Raw genomic sequence first — 20,233 nt, 5'->3', positions numbered from 1 at the left:
TGAAGGTACAGGATGGAATAGAGAGAAGCATGAACAGGCACGGATAGCAGCTTCAAACTTTTGGTTTTACAATAATCTATCTTTCAATGCAGCAAACAATGTGTATTGGGAAGGTTTTGTTAATGCAGTAACAATTGCGGGTAAGGGGTTTGAAGCCCCAATGGGTTATGACTTCAGTGGACCATTGCTAGAGAAAGCTGTGCAAAATACACAAGGTGTGGTTGATGATTAGAAAAGGTATTGGAAGAGAAAAGGATGCAACATTTTATCTGATGGATGGACAGATGGACGGAATAGGACTCTTCTCAACTTCTTGGTGGCTTCAAATGGTGCAATGGTATTCATAAAGTCTATTGATGCCTCAAATGAAATAAAATATGCAAAGACTTTGTGTAATCTGTTGGATGGTGTGGTTCAGGAAGTTGGAGTTGGGAATGGTGTCCAAATTATCACGGACAACGCAACTGCATATGTATCTGCAAGTAGAATGCTTATGGAGAGGCATCCTTCGATTACATGGAGTCCTTGTGTTGCACATTGCTTAGACTTGATGCTAGAGGACATTGGGAAGATTGGATGGGTGAAGAAGGTGGTTGAAGATGCAAGAAGTGTCACCAAATTCATCTACAACCATACTTGGGTGCTTGTTTTGATGAGAAAACACACAAATGGCAAGGACCTTGTGCAACCTGGAGTGACACAATTTGCTAGCCACTTCATCACTTTGCAGAGCATTCTTAGTGCCATTCCTCATCTTAAGCAGATATTTGTGTCAGATGCTTGGTTGGGGTCTGCATACTCCAAAAGACCTATAGCAAAGACGATTGTGAGCATTGTTTTTGACGAAGGGTTCAATAAAAGTGGAGAGGAGTTGACTGTGGTAAGTAACAAACATAAAAGTAAACTTTATACAATCTTGTCTATTTGCTGATTTTATTTTTCAGGGATTGATTTTGTACTAATTTAAAATTTGTTTTCATTTTTTTAGGTGATAGAACCTTTGGTAAGGGTTCTTCGTATGGTGGATGGAGAGGGCATGCCAATGGGTTTCATTTATGAGGCCATGGATAGGGCCAAAGAGGCCATTTCACATTACTATCATGGAAATACAAGAAAACGTGAAATCTTTTGGCGCATCATTGATCGTAGGTGGACAGACCAACTCCACCAACCGATACATGCCTTCGCCTACTTTTTGAACCCGAAATTCTACTTCTCTGATTCATTTAGGGTTGATGAGGAGGTCATGGCAGGTGTTATTACATGCATTGATAACATGACACCTGATCCTGAGTTGAGAGACAAGGTTCTTGATGAGTTGGAGGTGAGATTTGACATTTGCAATTGCTTTATCTTTATTTATGAATTCAGAAATGTTCATTATTGAATTTGAGTTTGACACTTTGACTATCTATTTCTGAATTTGGAAATGTTCATTGTTCAAGATCTACAAAAGTGCAGAGGGGAGACTCTTCTCATCACAACTAGCAATTGATAGGAGAGGAAAACAACAACCAGGTAAAAAATTTACTAACTTAGTTCAATAGTGCAAGAAAAAACCTACAAACTTGATTGTTACATTTTTTTTTCAATTCTGATATTTCTAAATGTTTTTTGTAGATTTATGGTGGGAGAATTATGGTGCTGGCACGCCTAATCTTCAAAAGATAGCTATCCATGTTTTGTCTCAGCCATGCAGTGCTTCTGGGTGTGAACGAAATTGAAGTGTATTTGAGAGCATTCACACAAAGAAGAGAAATAGATTGACACAAAAGCGGCTCAATGATCTAGTATTTGTTCGGTACAACCTTCGCCTTCAAGTTAGACAGGTGGAGGGTGTTTCACATGAGGCCATTGACTTGGATGAAATTGATCCATATGGTGATTGGACCATGAATGAACAAAATGATGGTGACGATGTCCTCCTTACCGAAGAAGAAATTGCAGAAATGGAGAGAGGAGCACCACAAGATGTAGAAGGAGCGAGATTGGTTGAAATGGAGGATGAAGATGAGGACGAAGATGAGGCTGAGGATGAGGACTTTGGCTTTGAAGAAGAATCATCTCACCATTTAGATACCACAACACCCACTGCTACTACTTCTAGCTCAAGGCCTGAAAAATTGAGCTATATTAGGAAAATACAAAGAGGAAGATGTAGTCTTCTCTTTGGTTTGTTCATTGTTGGTTTTCACATTTGGAGTTGGACTTGGACATAACATTATATGTAATTTTGTGAACATTTATACACTTATGCTGCCATTATACATTTTAGAATTGAAACTTGAAACTTGAATATGATGTGAAACTTGAATATGCTACCATGAATGATGAAATTTCAAATATTGCGTGTTTGTAGATCATATGGCGTGTAATGTTTCAATTATGGCACTTATGTTCTCTAAATGCATTAATTTCTTTATGTTTTTTTGTAAAACTACGGTTTTTTTTTGCCGAGTCTTTCCCGAGTCTTTCACGAGTCCAAGTCCGAGTCCAAATTTTTGGTTTGCCGAGTCCGTGGCGAGTCCAAGTTTTTGAACTTTGGTCTAGGCCCTCTAGTTCTACCTCTCCCCAAGTTTTTGCTAGAGCTCGGAAGAGGAAGTTCTAATTGTAATTTGTAATGATGTATTTACTTTTGTTTTTACAAAAACTATTTAGTAATTTACTATTTTGCTTCCAGGCTTCCAGCCATCAGCATTCCTCATAAGGATGCGATTTTGTAGACACTTTGCATTTAAATATATCTAGAATCAGCTTGTTTCTTTTGTGTTATCATTTATTGACTCATTGGATGCATCTTCTCATTAAATTTTGTAAAAAAAATGCATTTTTTACTAAGTTTAAGCGTGTTTTTAAGTTGTCGAGTTTTTCCGAGTTTTTCCCAAGTTTTCCCCGAGTTTTTTTCCCAGGGGCTTGGCGGGTCGAGCCGAGTCACAAGTAGTTCAACTATGCTAATATCAACTCATAGCACTGCATAGCTGGAGGAAATCCAGCTGCTTGAACAATTCCATTACTCATCATCTTGCGTGCTAACGGTGAAGGAAAACAATCATCAAGCCCCTACATTCTTTTCTTGAAGTCTTCGAAGTCCAAATGGCCAAGGTCAGTATCTCCAATCTTTTTCCACTTTGTCACAATCTTGGATTCCTATCGAGGTCCTTTGTTTTTTACCTTCATTTGTGTTTTTCTAGAAATTTCGCCTTGGGCTGACATCTACCACCTGAAAAACATGAAACATTTGTATGTTAGAATAAGGGGTTTCGATGTTTGCTTGAGGAATTTCGAAGGATAATTCTGATTTTTATCACAAAATTCTTGAAATCAGACTTAGTCAAGTATGAAAAATAAAATCAGACTTAGTAAAATTTTGGAAATTGTGAAATCAAGTCTGATTACGAAATTTTCTGCCTTCAAAACTATAAAAAGAAAAAAAGCAACATGATTCCTAGATGAAATTCGAAGAATTTGAGATGAAAAGTTCTGGAAAATTAGGAATTTAGACTGAAGAAAGAAATCTTGAAATGCAATGGAGACTAAAATTCTGAAAAATCTGCCTTCAATGTCTGAATTCTCCTTAGGAATTGTTTTGCACCTATAATTCACTTTGAAATTTGCCTTGAAACTTGAAAGAAATTCTTTCTTGAGCTCCAACTTTCAGCTTTGAGAAGCAACTTGTGAGTTGAATGAATTCCAATGCTCCAGTTTATAGAGAAGTTGGACCCTTGCTTTGATTTTTTTTTTTTGTTTTAATGCTTTATTGGAAATGAACCTAGTCATGTTTTGAGCATCAAATCAAACCTTCCCTTTTTCTTTATTTTGTTTGTTGATCTCAATGGTGAACTCTTTTTTGCTTTCTTTTAGAAGCTTCATCTTGTTTTTTCAAATCCAACACTTAGCCAAAATTTTCAAACTCTTTCCTCTTCAACACTTAGGCGAATATCTTTTTGATTTTATCTTTTTGCTTTAATCCTCTTTCCTTCAACACTCAGGCGATTTCTCTTGCTTTTCACACTTGCTTTAATCATCTTTCCTTCAATACTTAGGCGATTTTTTCCTCCTCCTATCTTCCTTGGGCAGACTTTGCATGCTTTCAAGGAAATTTTAGTCACCTAGGGCGAACTTGCATTTGTCATTAAGAATTTTCATGTTTGCTAGGCAGACTTGGAGTGGTTTCAAGGATTCTTCCCAATGCAAGGGCGGACTTGTGTGCACTTAAGGATTTTTACCATGCAATTCAAGGCGGACTTTCCTCTTGATTGGAAATTTTTACCATGTCTTCATAGGGCGGACTTCATATGCTATCTAGGAATGTCCACATGCTAGGGCAGACTTCACACATGTTTGAGGTTTTTTCTTACCAAGGAGGCAGACTTAGCATGCCTTCAAAGATTTTTCCTAGTCTCCAAAACACACATCCAAATTTTCTGAATTTTTCTCCCCAAGGTATCAACACTTAACCAGTTTTTTTATTTTCCTTGGGCAGACTTCATGCTTGGTTGGAGAACTTTTCGACATGCCTTGGAGCAGACTTCACTTCTAGCCAAGGAATTTCCTTCTTTTCCCTAGGCAGACTTTGTATGCACTTAAAAAAATTTCCTCTATCCTAGGGCGGACTTCATGTGGTCTTGAGGAATTTTACTCACTACGAAAGTGGACTTGGTGCTATCCTGAGTAATTGCCAAAGCATAAGGCATACTTTGCCAATAGATAAGGAATTTCTTCCTCATGCCATGGGTGGACTTCATGTGAGGATAGGGAAATCCTTCCATGTTTAAAATGGACTTCATCTGGAAAAAAGAATTTCTTCCCTACTTAGCCACTTTTTGTGATCTTTCATCAACATACCTAACCATGAACTCCCTTGACCTGACATTTCATCTGATTCTGGAACTACCCATGACCCTAGAAAAAGCAAAAAGCAACTTTCTATTTTTAGGAAAAAAGAAAAACGAAAAAGCAGGTTCTTGGATTGGCCCCAAAATGCCAAAAACAAAACTTACTAAATTTAAAAAAAGCAGAAAAAAGCAAATTTCCTAAAAATAGGAAGTTGTCAAAATTGATCTCGGAAAATTGCGATTTTACTCCCTTGACCTGATTGAGCACATTCGTAGCATCAGAATGCTCTTTTGACCATTCCTTCCTCTTACTGATTTTGGTCTCCAAATTTCGAAAAACTTGACTCATTCGTAGAGGCTAGAGATTGGAGACAAAACCCTAAGACACCAAAACACTACCCTAAAAAGAAAAAATAAAGGGGGTCTCCATTTGCAATGGGGCGATGTGTGATTAGGTCACAACAATATCCAAAACAATACATATGCTCACCAAGCTTCAATGACTTTGTATTTATTTTGGCAGTATCTCAACAACAATTTCACAAAAGTCTCTTGCTACAAATGAAATGAGCGATCCTTATATAGAGCTCTTATTACAAATGAAGGGCCAAGATTGATTTGAAATCAACAGCCAAGATAATTCAAAGAAACCCTACTTAGGGTTAGTTACTGTTGAAGATATTGTAGCTATGGTCAGATTAAACTGAAGCACAGACCATGCCGATATATAACTCAAATTAATATCTTCATCTAAGATGAACTTGAGACATATATGAATCAATATATCAAATGTTAAAGTGTTGGAGGTGCGATTGAATTATCGTTCGATCCATGTTTGTATTGTTAACAAACTAATAGTTAGTTAGTACTTGTTGTGCCTTGCACACACTCCCTGTCGCCGACAAGGTCCTCCTTTCCTCTTTTTTGGTCTTTTCGCCTCCACCCTGTTGAGTTCCGCGCGTGGTGTCTCGCGTCCTTTTGAGTGTGCCCATAATCAGTCCATGAGATGATGGTGTCGTGAGCAAAAGCCTGTGAATTCGCAGGGTGAGTTGAGCCTTCGGGAATTGAAATTCCAAGAGATCGTTCAGACTTGTAAAATCGCCTGAGATAGGCATAGAATGATAGAAACTAGCGAAATCCGCCAAGTAAAGGGATAAAGCGTCTGAAATTTGCATGAGGACCCAAAGTGTCGATTTTCACCAGGGGATATAGGAGAGGTAAAAGAATGCAAAGTATCAAAAACTGACAAAACTCCTCCAAATCCTGAAATTCGCACTGAGGAAATTACATGAGGTTTTAAAGTTTACAGAATGGATGAAAATAGTGATTTTCGCCAATCAGAGGGTAATTGCGAGAGGGAGTAAAAGTTTTCAAATCCTCCCTAAACCCCGAAATTCGCGTAATAAGGACAAAATGCAAAAAAGTTAAAACTTTCAAACTCCTTCCAAGGCCCTAAAATCACGAAAGAGGAGAATATTGCGAAAGGTTAAAAGGTTTGAAAAATGCTCCAAAACGCCGAAGTTGGCAAAGTGAGTCAAAACCCCGAAAATGGCATTATAAGGTAAAAAGTCCGAAGTTTGCAAAAACCTCTCATTTGCCGAAGTTCGCACTTTGGAGGTAAAGTGCGTAAAAGTTTAAAGTTTGAAAAGTACATGAAAATCCCGAAAATCGCATTCCAAGCGATAAGTGAAATAGAATGAAAGTTTGCAAAGCACTTTAAAGTGCCGAAGTTGGCAAATTGGGTCAAAACCCCGAAAATGGGATTATAAGGTAAAAAGTGCGAAGTTTGCAAAGCATCTAAAGTGCCGAAATTAGCAAAGTGGGTAAAAACCCCGAAATCGCGATATAAGGGATAAGTTTTAAAAAGTATAAACTTGACAATCCTCCTCCAAAAGCCGAAGTTGGCAATCCTCCTCCAAAGTCCGAAGTTGGCAAAAGCAACCTAATCGCCGAAATTCACATTTGGAGGAATGGTGCGTGAAAAGTTAAAAGTTGTCAAAGCTTGCAAAGCACTCAAAAGTCCGAAGTTTGCAAAAACCTCTCATTTGCCGAGGTTCGCACTTCGGAGGATAAGAGAAAGAAAGTTAAAAGTTTGAAAAATGGCTTCAAACGCCGAAGTTGGCAAAATGGCTCCAAACGCCGAAGTTGGCAAAATGGCTCCAAATGCCAAAGTTGGCAAAATGGCTCCAAGCGCCGAAGTTTGCAAATAGTTTAAAAATGCCGAAGTTTTAATTCAGGAGGAAGTTGCGATTTTTTTTACAAAGTTTCCAAGAGACTCCAAACTCCGAAGTTCAAGGGGAAATCGCGCCATAAGTTTGTTCATAAACCTGGCAACCACGTCTAAAATCCCGAATGTGAAGGAAATCGCGAAGTTTCAAAGCTTTCACAAACCCCCTCATTTGCCGAAGTTCGCGTGGGGTTAAGATCACGCGAAATTTATAAACCTTGCATCGCTTTCTCATCTGTCGAAGTTCGCGTAAGAAGTTTGAACTTTGCAAGGAGAGTTGTATCGCCAATTGAAAATCACAGAAGTTTGAAGATTTAGAGGGTTTTTCAAAATGCCCAAGTTTGATGCCACAAAAGAAGAGAACACAAAGGTAAGTTTGAAAACATTGCAAACCCCCCCCCCCCCCCAAAAGGTTAAATTGCTAAGTCTAAGTGTTTAAAACTGCATCTTCTTTCCAAATCTTAGGCACGAAATTTGAAATAGGGAATTAACTGTTGAAAATTCGAAATTGCAGAACTCTACCGTTCCAAATTTGCAGGCTGTGAATTTATCTTTTCGAATCGCAGGGCATAAGAGGCATCATTTTTCGAATCCAAAGGAAATCATTCTTGCAAGGCAGGTTTTGCAGATTCACGCCATTCATTTCGCTAGGTAAGTTTGCCTCGCCTCTCTTAAAATCGCTTAAAATATATGCAAAGTCGTATAGATGTGTGTGAAATGAATTAAATTGATTGTCTTAAAAACGCATCTTTTCCCGTTTATATGACATCAGGCAACGCAATTGAAATCCGAGTTTGTTCCTAGGAGTCAGCCAGAAAACGCATTTTCAGACTTAGGAATTTCTAACTTCATCCATTCTGAAAATTGATCCTAAAATGCCTAAGTGTAAATTTAGCAGTCGAAATCGTCTAAGTCCTTGAACCGCAGCCGAATGAATGAATTCGTAGTCAAAAAGCTTCATAAATATTCATGTCTAAATCAATCAAGCTTTTTAGCTAAAGTATCATGCTATTCTTTAAAAATCGGTTTTCAAATTAATCTTTGTATGCTGGCGTATCACTTTATCTAACCCGCTTCGTTTCCTTTATATCATCTCGTAATCCACGTCCGGCTATGCAGGATAAATGCCTAAATCGGCGGTAGAATCATCAAAGCCACCTGCTGCAGCCGAGACATCACGAGCATCCAAGTCAGATATCCCCCGCAGAGTTGAAAAGATGAAGTATCAATATCAGAGAGGAGGACTAAGGGAATCAAAAGTTCAGAGTGTCTGGGAAAATGTAGGTGATACTGACCTAGGGCATATTGATATTCAAGATTTCAAGGACCGAGTTTTCTCCCCTAATGCCTATGGCAGGCCTAGGCGGATGATGGAAAGTGGAATCGCCCAAGCAACAGGATTTCCCCCGTCAGTGCAAAACTATGAGCTAGTAGTAGAGGCTGCCCGGCATTACCAACCAAACTCCAGATTGGTGCTCCTTGAGAATATGGTCCTTGCTGACTTCACTCCTGAGGCCATTGGCGACGCATTTAATATTCCCCTCCCAAACAACCCCATAGCAACAACTATAGATGGAGCACAGGTGGCATATGATATGAACCCTGACAAATGCAGAACACTGATAAATGAGGAGTGGTACAAGGAGAGAAGACCTCCAAGCGTCAGGATTGGGAAAAAGACCCCTAGAAGCGACTTTCACAACGAGCACGGAGACATGGTCACATTGCTCAGCAGGATTATGGGACTCCCCCAATCCAACTACTTTGAAGAATGGATGTTCTACTTCACAAAACAAGTCTTCGCTGGGAAGTCCAAGTTCGACTGGGCCCAGATCATAAGTGACAACATTCATACCCAACTGATCGAACTTGAGGTGAAAAAGTACTTTACTATGACGTCCTATTTGGTCTACATGTTCACCAGAAACCAACCACTGTCGGGTTTAATCATGAAGGGTGAGATTGGGAATGGACCCAATCAGGTAAAGGTATATGATTGTTATCCACAACTACACTATCAAGACATAGCTCAAAGGGAAAAGAATAGCCCTGCCTATGCAGTTGGTCAGTATGAGCGCATCAATGACGCCTTCACAATGCGCCTGGTCAAGCTGATGCAAGGAGGACTACACATAAGGCTCTCAGAGCAAGCTACTATTCTAGTACAAAGGTATGGTGCCTCGTTCATCCAGTTCCCAAGGTTCTCCTACATCCAGATAGCTGGCTTTGAGGGTGCTCCTTTCCGACTTCCGCGATACCCAACCGACAAAATAGTTCTCCTGGAAGTCGCAAGGCAGTCACGTCCGGCGAACAGTTCACTCGGAGACAGGAAGCAATCCGGATTCGCCTTCCCTATGGTTATAGGTAACCTTGATGTCCATCTGAAGAACCCAGCTCAAGCAGAGGAGTCCCTTGCAAAACTAGCCTCCTATGGCCTATAAGAGCATTTTCCAAGGAAATGCTTTGATCACGACAATCTGGCAAAAAGAGCCTATGGCAGGCGATACAGAGCAAAGGAATCAGTTGAAGATTATTGAAAGAACTGCTCTGATGACTATGAAGTTTGACGACGCGAATATTCAAGGCTGAATGTGCAGCAAATGCGACTCTATGAATACCGTCGGGTCCCAGATCAACTAACAAATTCAGGAAATTGCCTACAAGTCCGGGAATTTGAGGCAATAAGACACCTTTTGCCAGGCATCGATTGGTCGCAGGATCCAATCACTGATTTTGAGGCGGTTATGGCAGCCCCAGGAAGATACACTGACCAGTGGTTGCACCAGCAAATTGAGCGACTAATTCATGAGGGAGTCCAATTCACCTACCAAATGATGGGTAGCCTTGATTCTCAGTCCTCCGAAGATGAGGGAACATCCAGAGCACCAAAGGAAGAGGTTGAAAAGCCTGAAAAAAGGAAGAAGGATAAAGCCAGCAGAGGAACCCGGACATCTAAAAGAACAAGAAGGGAAAAGATCCCTATTAGGAGACCAAAGGTCACTTCATCATCAAAAGACCATAGTTCATCTGATGATGTAGTAGAACTAGATTATATACCTGCTCCACCTTCCCAGAGCGATATTGACGCATTCGGAGCTGATGATCCTCCTGAACAAGACAGGCTAGATATCGAGGTAAGAGCCATTGAACCCACCGAACCTGATAATCGAGTGGAGGAAGGAGTGATTCCATCCATTCATGGGCTGGAGATACATGAACCCACCCAGCAGAGCCGCCATGAATTGCAGCTGCATAATACTACCAAAGATGACTCCACTGTTGAAGGAGAGCAAAGGACAGATGAGACCCGCGAGCCTGAAAGGACGGAAGAGCAACCATCACATGAAAATACTAAACAATTGTTCAGTGAAGTGGGAGAGAATTCGGCTACGAGCAAGGAACTTGACACTTCCTCCACTCCTCCATTAACCGAGCAACTGCAAATATGCAATGAGCCAGCTGAAAACATTAAAGAACAGAGTGCCAATTTAACCATAGCATCAGCCCAGACTGTACCTCAAGATTGGTTAATTGCTCGAGCTCAGCGTAAGGCAGCCATCAAGCCACCCATTGACTTGGAGGACATCTTCTCGCGCATAGACCAAGCCAAGGCCAAGGGAAAGAAAAAGCCTAAGGCATATTCCCGGATAACCCATGATGAGCAAAAGAACCGTACCCTTCATATCGCCACCCCGCGTGTCGACAAGCTAGCAGATCAAATTACACTAGCTGATTATAGCATCACAATTGTCCCCATCGGACGAGCCACTAAGGAGGAGGAAAGGGAGGAATTCAAAGACTCCGTGCAAAACGTGCTCAGACAACTCGTAGAGATAACAGCTGAAAAGGACATGTATCGAGTTCATGCTGAGCAAGCCGAGGGATATATTGACCAACTCCTGAGACCGTTGCATAATGCCCCCGAGTCCCATATTCCCCCTACAGCATTGGCGCAAAGGACCACCACAGAATTTGAGTGAGTACGAGATACCGCCAAGGCCGTCAAGGAATGGATGCGAAGCATTAAAGAAAAAGAGCAAATCTTCAAGGATCTGCGCGAAATGGCCATAGGGAAGCCATTATTATCAAAATGTGTAAGATGAAGAAAGAATGCTATAACTCTCATGAGGCGATTGCCAGGGCATTGCCCCTTATTAGGGCTCTATTTTGGACCTACTCTCAGATCCCTGCTATTGATACTATCCTAAATCCTTATAGTGTCAATACCTTCAAAGAGTGGTATTGGACCCTCAGCATGAAGGATGACATGAGGGATAATATCAATAAGATGCATGATAAGTGCGATGACACTTTATCAAATGTGAAGGATCTTGGTGAAAGGATCCTCAAATCCATGGTTCTCGGTTGGAAAAATAGTATGGAGGATAGTGAAGTGCAACCACAGTGGGAGGACAGGCTTAATCCCAGGGTCACTTACTCCGCAGAGGATCTAGATTTTGCTGTTGGGCTTCAAGCAGACATATCATGTTTTGAAAATCACAAGTCATACTGGAGAGAGGAGCTGGAGAACTTGGATAGCCTCCTACAGGGTATCCATTACAAAATGTTCAATCCACCTATGCTACCGACGACTGAATTATTCAAGTTATGCCTGAGATTTCAGGACTACGTTCGGGTAGAGCGTGCAGCCGATCGGGATATCTGGGGAGAGTACCTGCACGACGACGTCGAATTCATCACCGAGGAATCTACAGCTGGAAAAGAAAAAGTGCTTTCTTAAAGTGCTTTTTTCTTTCAAATTTGAAAAGGTCACTTTTTGGCCAAAGTTCATATTTGACTTCCAAGTCAACTGTAAACTTTAAAACTTTGTGCATGGGCACTTTTTGAATTATTATGGATAGCTTTTATTTAATTACCTTTTTGGGTAGTTATTGCTCCCTTTGGGGTAGTTGTTGATATTTGCCTTCCATTTATGGGTATGGGTACCTTTTGTAAGGATGAATCTGGACCACTTGTTTAGTTTAGATCTTGACCATTCATCTGTTTTTGGAAGCCTATTTAAAGGGGACTGGTTTTCCCTCATTTTGTAAGAAGTTCATGAATTGTTGCTAAAGCTCTAGCGAAATTTACACAGGATTTAATGCAAAGTTAAGCATGTTTCTATTTCATTGTGAGTGCATGGTCTCCTTCTTCACCATTTGAATTATTTTGTTATGTTTCTTTCATTTCTCTGTAGCATTTTCTAGAAAAACATCTGATAGAATCCTCGCTGTTCATACCATTAGGGATTGACTGACTGTCATTCCTCTTGCATGGTTAATCTGAACCCTCTCACATGCTTAGTTCGGTTATTGAACACTTAGTGAATGAATGTTAAAATTCTGAAATTGTGTTTAATAGCATGAAAACTCTATTTTCCTCGAAGATCGCACTAGATTCATACAAATATTGTGCTTAAATAGCTGATAGTGTTTAATCTGGTTATTTGGAGGTGTCTGTCTGTTTTTCTTGAATATGTTATCTTAGTTAAATAATTAGATTTCCTGTATCTCTTTTCCCTATCCCTCTTTTTTCCCTTTTTTTTTACCAAGAAGAATCCGCAGTCCAGTTGAAATAGTATCATCTAACTGAAACCAATCGATAACGAGACCGTTAGAATTTTAGGGAACTCATCTAGCAATTATCCATTTCACCGTAAGTCCCCTTATGTTTCCAACAAAACACATCAATCACTGAGTAATCCCGCAGTCAAGACCTAACAATCAAAACCTTGAGGTCATCCCCTTTGATCAACAAAACCAGCATTAGGGATTTCCTTATCTCAAGAGAGGATAGGACACTCAGCGAGTACATTCTATTCTACGTTGGCCAGATGAAGCCACAAGTTCAACGATTTTAGACACATCAACAGTACTTACTAACTAATCGGATTCATATGAATCGGGTTATTCAGACCTACCATTTGACATTGAAGAGACACAACCGATCACGGATCGGTTTTACAATTCATATATAGCCTCATTCGATGGAAGAATGCAATAATTGAAATCTATAAATGACTTGCATTCTTCAGCAGAGATAATCCCAGCGACTCGAATATTCATTCAATATTGCTGATTGATAACAATATCCAAGGCATTCTATATCGCAGATTGACATCATATTAAGGGCAGTTTATACTATAGATTGAATATATATTTTAAGTGTTGGGCATTCACGATTAGTGAATTAATCTTCATATCAGACATTACTGTATACCTATCTGCATATACAAGACAGAATTTGATTTAGTTAACATTTATCTATATCTTTATTAAGTTCAATTTGCATTAACATGGTATCAAAGCCAGGTCCAGGCTAGGAGCCCCAAGCACACGAGAGGTGTGGCTTAAGGGGGGGTGTTGGTGTTGTAAATAAGCCACACCCAGACCGATGATGGACTGGTCCAAGAGGGTCCAGTAGCTCAGTGGTAGAGCACTCCAGCAGCGTATGGAAGGTCCTAGATTCGAGTCCTAGCTGGTCGATGTCTCAACATGGTATCAGAGCCAAGTTATAAACTGATCCTAAATTGAACTTGAGTAACTAAAGATCACATAGTTTGAAGACTAATCAAATTCCTTCGTCAAACATGGCAAGCACGATCAGATTCAAGGATCGATTAGATGGAGCAAATAACTTTTCATCATGGAAGCTAAGAATCACTATGTTGCTAAAGGAGAACAAAGTATACTCATGTATACAATGAAATCACCGAACCTAAAGATGAACCGAAAAAATCTCATTGGATAGAAAACAATGAGAAGGCCATGAGATTGATCATAGATGTTGTTCGAGATCACATTGTTCCAATCCTAGCAAGACAAGAAACTGCACATCTCATGATGAAATCACTTGAAAATGCATTTGAAATTAATAATACCGGCAGGACACTCGCACTCAAGAGGCAAATAAACAACATAAGCATGAATAAAGATGAAACTATAAATGCTTACTTCATGAGGATAATAGCACTTCAAGATCCACTATCTTCAGTTGGATGCAAAATTGATGAAAAGGAATTAACCTACACTGCCTTAAGTGGATTACCTAACTCATGGGAACCTTTTGTGCAAGGTATAAGTGCAAGACCTGAACTTCCTAACTTAGACAAACTAAGATCTGACTGTCTTCTAGAAGAAACTAGACTACTCACCAAAGGGAGCAAACAAACGGGTTTAGATGAGGATATTCATGTTCTTAACACTAATTCCAACTCTAAGAAGAAGGAAAAGAAGAAGAATTTCAAGAGGAAGAGAAAATTTAATGGAAAAGGCAAACCAAGAAAAGATGTCTCTCAAATTCAATGCTTCCGATGTGACCAATATGGACACTATGCTGCTAATTGTCCAGATCGAACAAAGAAGCAAGCAACATATGCCAAGGTTGGAAAAACATACTCTCAAGAGGAATCTGAAATGCTCACATTCTACACAACACTTTCAAATCAAGTTTCCAACAAATCCTACACCTAGGTGATTGATAGTGGATCATCCCGACATATCACCGGATATCGAGAAAACATGAAAGATATGGTGGAAGAAACTGATGAGAAAGTTACCATTGGAGATGATTCTGCACATCTAGTGAAAGGAGTGGGGTCCTGTACAATCAAGTTAGAATCAGGAATAACTATTCAGTTGAAGGATGTACTATATGTACCAGAAATCAAAAGGAACCTGATATCCATTTCTGCCCTTGAGGATAATGGCTATAGGGTCACCTTCATGGATGGAAAAGTCTTGGCATGGCCTAAAACATCTACATTCAAGAAAGCTCAAGTTATAGGAAAGAGGCATGGATATCTTTACAAATTATGCACTGAACCTAAACAAGCCCTTGTTCATGAAACTACAGACTTGAGTGAAATTTGGCATAGAAGATTAGGGCATTTACATTTCCGTGCTCTAAACTCTTTAGACAAGATGGTAACAGGATTACCTAAGTTAAACCTCTCGCACTATGGGACCTGCAAAGGATGTGCTCTATGAAAGAACACCAAAAGTTCTTTTCAAAATAGCTCAAGCAAAACCAAAGATACATTGGAGCTAATCCACTCAGACTTGTGTGGACCTATGTCCAAACCCTCCATAGGTGGAGCCTTATACTATGTGATTTTTGTGGATGATTTTTCAAGGAAGACTTGGATCTATTTCTTAAAGTACAAAGAATCTGAAGAAATTCTAAATAGATTCAAAGAATTCAAAGCCTTGACAAAAAACTCATCCGGGAAGAAAATCAAGACTTTGAGAACAGATAATGGGAGAGAATATACTTTAGAATTGTTTAAAGAGTTTTGTGCAATCACAGGGATTAAGAGGGAGTTTACAGTACCTTATAATCCCCAACAAAACGGAGTAGCTGAGAGGAAAAATAGAGCTATTGTGGAAGCTGCAAAATCAATGATGTTCGATCAGAACTTAGATACCTCATTCTGGGCAAAAGCATCTCGAACAGCAATTTATATCCAAAACAGATGTCCACATTCTCATCTTAACAACAGAACTCCAGAGGAGACATTTACAAGCCGGAAACTAGACATAAGTCATTTAAGGATATTTGGTTGTCCTGTATATATTCATGTTCCAAAAGAGAGATAACAAAATTGGAGCCTTTCGGAAAGAAAGGTATTTTTGTGGGATACAATGAGACTACAAAGGCTTACAGAATCCACATTCCTGGACAGAGACAAATAGAGCTAAGTCGGGATGTAATATTTGAGGAGGATATTGCCTTCAAAAGGGCAAAGAATTATGATGAGTTGGAAATACAAAATCCTCCCTCAAACGAGGAAACATGTTACTTCCCTGAAGTTCAGATGGAAGCTCCTAGAGACACTTCTTATGATAACCCACCTGACGCTGAAATTCAGAGGGAGTATCAAGAAGAAAATCCAAATATCAACAAAAAGAAACAATCACTCTGGGCTAGGAAAATAGTAGAGGAAGCAAGAAGCTTCGCGGCATCTGATTGTACATTCAAAGAAAGCAAGAGGCCTCAGAAACTAACTTATGATGCACTGATGAATGAAATCCTAAACTCAGAACCTGGAAGTGTTAGTGAAGCCCTCAAAAGTCAAACATGGAAAGATTCCATGAAGGAAGAGCACCTATCCATCTTGAAAAATGATGTTTGGGACATGTTGTGACCTAATCACACATCACCCCATCCCAGATAGGGACCCCCCTAGCTTTTAGGCCCTTTTGGTCGTTTGGCCTTGGTTTTTGTGTGTGTTGGTAGCAGTCTCTTCAATCTCTCCGCTTTGCGGATGTTCCGGGGTCAATTAGAATTAGTCTGCTTCTCTGTCGAGCGATTTCTATGAAGTCTAGGGCCTATTTTGTCCTTTTTCTAGGGTTTTGCCTTTTGTCCTAGATTTTAGGGGTTTCTGTTAGGGTTTCGGGAAAACTAAGCATACGACTGGAATCAAGACCTTTCGAGGGACCTCCCAATGAAATTTGAGCCCAAACAAAGCAACTTTCTATTTTTAGAAAGTCCCTATTTTTTAGGGATTTTTTCGAGTCCCGGAATGTCACCATTTTGCCAAAAATCAAACTTACTATTTTTAGTAATTTCTATTTTTAGTAAGTTTCTATTTATAGTAAGTCATTATTGCACCCTGTTCGGGGATCTAATGCTGACACCTGGAAAGTTTCTATTTTTGGAAAGTCAGTACTGGCAGGGTCAGTCAGACGAGGCGACAAGGAACAGGCGTTCGCAGACATTTCTAATTCCAAAAAGTCAGATAGTAGACAAAGATAGCCAGAAATAGGGTCAAGTGCTGGAAATCCATGCCTAAAATGGACAGCTCAGGAAAACACTTCAAAAGCACAAGAGGTCTAAATATTCTAAAGTCTGAATTGAGAAAGCCATTCACAAGTGGAAAAATTCCACCAGTCCATGGACAAGGCTAAAATGCGCCCAAGACTGGGCTGGGGCGCCAAAATCAAAAATGCATTCACAGGAGGAAAATTCCATGTATCCATGGACATGTTGAAAATGCGCCCAAGTCTGGGCTGGGGCGCCAAAACCAAAGATGCATTCACAAGTGGAAAATTCCACGTATCCATGGACATGTTGAAAATGCGCCCAAGTCTGGGTTGGGGCGCCAAAACCAAAGATGCATTCACAAGTGGAAAATTCCACGTATCCATGGACATGTTGAAAATGCGCCCAAGTCTGGGATGGGGCGCCAAAATCAAAAATGCATTCACAGGAGGAAAATTCCATGTATCCATGGACATGTTGAAAATGCGCCCAAGTTTGGGCTGGGGCGCCAAAACCAAAGATGCATTCACAAGTGGAAAATTCCACGTATCCATGGACATGTTGAAAATGCGCCCAAGTCTGGGCTGGGGCGCTGTTGTGACCATTTCACACATCGCCCCATTAAAATGGGGACCCCCTCTTTTTGCTCGGTTTTGCTTGTCTTTCTCTCTGTTTTTTAGGGTTTTGGGTTAGTGAGTCAGTCATCTGGACTAGGGTTAAGCCTTAGGGTTTCCGTTTTGATTTTTTTAAGCCAGTGTCCAGTCCATTTTGAATTTTTGAGCTTCCTCCCGTAAGATGCAATTTTGAAATGAGGTGAATTCGTCAGAGGTCAAGTGAGTTTGTCTAGGTTCAGTCAGAATTTTGAATGCAAGTCCAAATTTTGCCTAAGTGTTAATGATGAATTGTGAACTTTTGTCCGGGTGATTTTTGACCAAATTTTGAAAATTTTGATAATTGATCCCAAGCATTGGAAACAACTTATTTTTGCCTTGTGAAGTGACTGAAGTCTTAAAATCATGATATTTTGACCTATGGAAGCAAAATCGCTCCTGTCCCTCAGTCAGGGACCAGGGCGAAAATGATATTTTTTATGCATCTTGGTTATTAATTTGTTTCATTTGTCTTATGCACGGTCGCCAGGAGATGCAGTTGAGCGTAAATTGAAAGTTTTGAGGATTTTGAAATTCGAAAATGGCAAATTTTTGAAGTTTGAAGACAAATCGCTCCTGTCCCTCACTAAAGGACCGGAGCTTAAAATCCAAAATTGCCTTGTCCTTGAAAGATTTGGACGATTTCACGATTTGAGAAGAACAAAGGAGGTACATTTTATCAGTTGAATATAACTTGAAAGTGCCATCATGAGGAAAATTGACCCTAGAAGCAAAATCGCTCCTGTCCCTCTGCCAGGGACCAGGGCGAATTTTAGTGATAGCTCCCATCCCTCTCTCAGGGACCAGAGCGATTTTCCTTATAAGACAAGTTTTGGGAAAACATCAAGTGAGTGTTAAGTTTGAGGCAAGCAAAGGCGGCATAACGAATCCATTGAAGATAATTTGAAGGTTGCAAAACACCATGTGAAGCCCATATTGTCCTAGGCGCTCCTGTCCCTCTCCCAGGGACCAGAGCGATTTCTTCCTTAGACAAGTTTCTCGCCAAGATGAAGCAAATTCCATGTCAAGGATGAGTGAAGGGGAGCACGGCGGATCTATTGAAGATAGTTTTAAACGTTGGCAAAGCACGAATGAGCTTATGAGTGAAAGTTCGCTCCTGTCCCTCTCCCAGGGACGAGGGCGAAATCAAGGCTATGTGATATTCTCCTCCAAGTTTAAACCACTCCAAGCCAAGGTACAAGGGGGCAGTGATGTTTGGAACGCCTTGAAGAGGAATGAAGTTGCAAGGACCGCAAAAGGTGATGGAAATGCCCAAGTTCGCTCCTGTCCCTCTCCAAGGGACCAGAGCGAAATAGTCAAATATGCTTAAACTTTGAAGGCCACGTTCGTTTCAAACGTTCAAGAAGGAATAAAGGGCACCATTTTATGCCTTGAAGACAATTGGATATCAATATAATGGAGGATTTGCACCATAGACTAAAGTTCGCTCCTGTCCTTCAGTCAAGGACCAGGGCGATATTCATTAAACTAGTCATTTCCTTCAAAAAACTACGTCAAGGCGAGGTCGCACAAGGTCGAAAGTGTCTTTGAGAAGATGATAAGCAAGGAACCAAACGTCGAAAGGTGACCAACTTGAGCAAAGAGGCAAGTTCGCTCTTGTCCTTCAGTCAAGGACCAGGGCGATATTCATAAAATCAATCATTCTTTCCAAAAGATCACAAGGTTGAAAATGTCATTTGAAAGGTAACGAACAAGGAGTTAAGGTTAAAAGATGACAAATTTGAGCTAGAATTCAAAATTCGCTCCTGTCCTTCAGTCAAGGACCAGGGCGAAGACCACTTGAATGACAAGTTTGCTTTGTAAAGAAGAAGTTTGGCGTGTGTGAAACAAACAAGGGGATCATTGCCTACCTCACGAATCAATTTGGCAACTTAGAAGACTAAAGCCAAGGAAGAAATGCAAAGTTCGCTCCTGTCCCTCACCAAGAGACCAGGGCGATAATGATCTTAAGAGGCATTCATCTACAACATTGAGTCGATCAAATTCAAGATTCCCAATAAAGATGCCAGTTTCAACGTAGAGGAAGTGGTTTTGAACGTAAAAGGCGAGAAATTCAAGAGCAAAATGCTAAATCGCTCCTGTCCCTCTCCCAGGGACCAGAGCGATGTGGTTTGTACCCCTTACATCTCCCATGTTTTGGCGCTAACATTATTTTCAAATTATATTAAATGCTAAAGTTCGATAAAAAATTTGAAATATTTAATTAAAATTAGCATTTAAAAATGGCGTACAAGGCATTTAATTAATTAATTTTGCCTTTAAAAAATCGAAACTATTAAAATACGAAGGCATTAAATTAATTAATTAATTAATTTAAATAAAAAAGGGAGTGCGCTTGGGTTTTATTTTTATATATTACAAAAGTCGGCCTCCATTTTTTTTTTTTATTTGCCTATTTTTAAAAGTCGGCCTATGGGGGATTAAGGAGGTAAGCGCTTATATAAAGAGGGTGTGATATGACATTTTAAAACATCATTCAATCATCCTTTGCATGCGATTTGGAGAAGACAATTACAAGGTGCGAATTCCATCAAGAAGACAAGGAGAAAGTGCGAAATATCATCAAAGGGAGTGCGAACCTGGTTTGAAGTGGAGCGAATTTGCCATCAAGACGTTGAAGACCTCAAAAGTTGGCGAAGTTGATAAGGAAGGCGCCTTTGCTAGAGGAAGATCACATTGAAAACTTCAAATTTCGATTTTTGCCTAGGCGAATTGCCTTATTTTGCATTTTTTAGAGT

General features: G+C 40.0%; 1 protein-coding gene and 1 long non-coding RNA gene across 4 annotated transcripts in view; one reads left to right on the top strand and one right to left on the bottom strand.

Annotated features, from left to right (window-relative positions):
- LOC131032091 (disease resistance protein Roq1) overlaps positions 1 to 20,233 on the bottom strand; it is a 103,061-nt gene that overhangs the window by 20,582 nt on the left and 62,246 nt on the right. The window lies entirely within an intron of this gene.
- Positions 1,173 to 1,697, top strand: LOC131032093 (uncharacterized). Its single transcript, XR_009103376.2, has 3 exons — positions 1,173 to 1,324; positions 1,446 to 1,518; positions 1,621 to 1,697. It is a non-coding gene; the product is annotated as an uncharacterized LOC131032093 (long non-coding RNA).

The sequence above is a fragment of the Cryptomeria japonica genome, chromosome 4 (assembly GCF_030272615.1).
Source record: "Cryptomeria japonica chromosome 4, Sugi_1.0, whole genome shotgun sequence".
Lineage (NCBI taxonomy): Eukaryota > Viridiplantae > Streptophyta > Pinopsida > Cupressales > Cupressaceae > Cryptomeria > Cryptomeria japonica.
Note: the sequence above shows the minus strand (reverse complement) of the source record. Positions and strands in the feature narration are given on the sequence as shown.